The following is a 2822-nucleotide window of genomic DNA, read 5'->3' as shown; positions in this document are numbered from 1 at the left end:
AACTGAATTTCAATTTTCTTTCTTTTTTCTAAAGGACTCATTCATTTGCATAATGAGATGTATAAAAACACACACACACACTCAAGAAATCCTTAAAGGATTCCCATTGAGTATGTGTGTATTTTCTTAACATTTCCGAGGTGAATGTTTCAACGCCCTAACACTTTTCCCCTATCATTTTGGTCCTGTCAGTTTCTATAGCCATAATATATCAATTTGGCAGAGGGGGGTAATGGCAGAGGCGCACATATCGAACACTGTCAAGGAATCTTTACTAACAGTTGTGTGTTGTGTTGTGCGCCTTTTAGCTTTGGTAATTAATTTCAATTTTTTCGCCGTTTCTTCCTTAATATGATTAACAGCCAGGACTACACAACTCTTTGCTTTACTAGCATGCACCCCGGGTGAAGGGGTGAAATGCCTTTATCATGGGTGCATACACTGTATGGTTGGTTGGTGGTGGTGGTGAGTGGTAGTAATACCACTCATCGTGAGTCCTTTGGAAATTGTTACAAAAAATTCAATAAAAAGGGGTTCCTTTTGCCCTTTCCCGCTTTTGTTGTTGTTCTGAAGTGTTACTTAAATTTATTTATACACCCCCCCCCCCTTCTCGCTGGCATTTGTTTGGGATAATAAACTTGTATTCAACAATAATGTTTTTGGAATGTGGTCATATGTTATTCCCTTATCCCTTCAGATGCATATACATCTGTATGTATGTTTATGGTGTATGTGTGTGTGAGTTCCCTCATACATCATTTGTAATTTTTTTTGTTGTTGCCTACCATTGTTTGGAATAATTTTACAATATTTCAAAAAAATTTTGGAATTGAAAACATTTCTGCAATTATGTATTCTCATTCATTATTATGTCAGAATTTGTGATTTTTTTTTTTAATAATATTTATAGCCCTCCAACAGCCCTTAAGGCGTGGATTTTTTAAATAATCTTTATAGACCTCTAACAGGCCTTAAGGCGTGGATTATTTAACAAATTTTTATAGACCTCTAACAGGCCTTAAGGCGTGGATTTTTTAAATAATTTTTATAGACCTCTAACAGGCCTTAAGGCGTGGATTTTTTAAATAATTTTTATAGACCTCTAACAGGCCTTAAGGCGTGGATTTTTTAAATAATTTTTATAGACCTCTAACAGGCCTTAAGGCGGGGATTTTTTTAAATAATTTTTATAGACTTCTAACAGGCCTTAAGGCGGGGATTTTTTAAATAATTTTTATAGACCTCTAACAGGCCTTAAGGCGTGGATTTTTTAAATAATTTTTATATACCTCTAACAGGCCTTAAGGCGTGGATTTTTTAAATAATTTTTATAGACCTCTAACAGGCCTTAAGGCGTGGATTTTTTAAATAATTTTTATAGACCTCTAACAGGCCTTAAGGCGTGGATTTTTTAAATAATTTTTATAGACCTCTAACAGGCCTTAAGGCGTGGATTTTTTTTAAATAATTTTTATAGACCTCTAACAGGCCTTAAGGCGTGGATTATTTAAATAATTTTTATAGACCTCTAACAGGCCTTAAGGCGTGGATTTTTTAAATAATTAATTTTCGTTAATTTTTTAAAAATATTTGTATACCCTACACAACTATGTTGTCAGGGTATTATATCTTTGTGCAGCACCAAAAGTTTGTAATGCCGCGAAATATTGGTCCTAGACCACCTTTAAGTATACCGATCGTCATATCTCGAATAGCTGACATGTGTGTCCGTCTGTCCATTATAATTTGTAATTATGGAACAATCTTCACGAAATTTTGCATGTAGGATGGATAGAGATGGTATTTAGCGGGTATTTACCGGGTAAGTACCTAAGGGGAGGGTAAATACCCATTTGCGAGTATTTATTTGGGTATTTACTATATTGAATCGGTAATACAACATCTTACACCCTATTTCCGGGTTTCTGTTATCAAATCGATTTAGAATGGATAGTTTTACGATACTTTAAAGACGTGGGTAAATACTTGGGTAAATACCCGAGTTTTTACCCAAAAATTGGGTATAAACTCATTAACTGCCGAACCACTTGACATAGGCATACATGTTTGTAATGTCAAATGTCAAATATAGGAATCCAAAATGGGGTCTCTGGGTCCAAGTTTTGATATAGCCCCCATATAACCGTATCTCCCGATTTAAGGTATTTTTTGTCTATTAGACACACTTTTCCCCCAATTTGGCTGTAATTTGGCACAGAGTGTTCTTTTGGGGTACCAAATGTCCCTGCAAAAATTTATGTATGCAGGTCCACGTTTACTGGTAGACCCCATACATAAGGTACCCCTATTTTGAGTATTTACCCAAAAATTGGGTATAAACTAATTAACTGGCAAACCAATTGCCATAGGCGGCAAAAATTTGGCTCAGATGGTTTTTATATCAATATGGTGTGGGAAATGGGGTCCCTGGGTCCCCATCCATCGATCCTGGATGGATTCTGGCCAACGAAGACCCCTATTGTTTTTGGTAAAGATCGGTTAATATTTTGGGGATGAAATGGACCAAAAACTTTATTTTTGCCTGATTTTCTGGTCGCTCCAGAGGTCACAATAATGGTCCGAACATCGCGAATTTTTACAAGGAGAAGGAGATTGGGCCAAAGAATAAGCATGCCTGCTTTCATAAAGATCGGTCAATATTTAGCGGGTCAAATGGACCCTTACTTTTGTGTGAAAAATTACAAAATGTGTATTCTATGGCTTATATATTTGCCCCTGAAGGACATAGGCCCGAGAAGTTGATAGTATATCCAAGAGGAGTGGTTGACCTTTAAATTTATACGAATTATATTGTCGTATGT

The sequence above is a fragment of the Musca vetustissima genome, unplaced genomic scaffold (assembly GCF_032173495.1).
Source record: "Musca vetustissima isolate MV318-11 ecotype Yass unplaced genomic scaffold, APGP_CSIRO_Mvet_v1 utg5546, whole genome shotgun sequence".
NCBI classification, from domain to species: domain Eukaryota; kingdom Metazoa; phylum Arthropoda; class Insecta; order Diptera; family Muscidae; genus Musca; species Musca vetustissima.
This window is presented reverse-complemented; position numbering follows the sequence as displayed.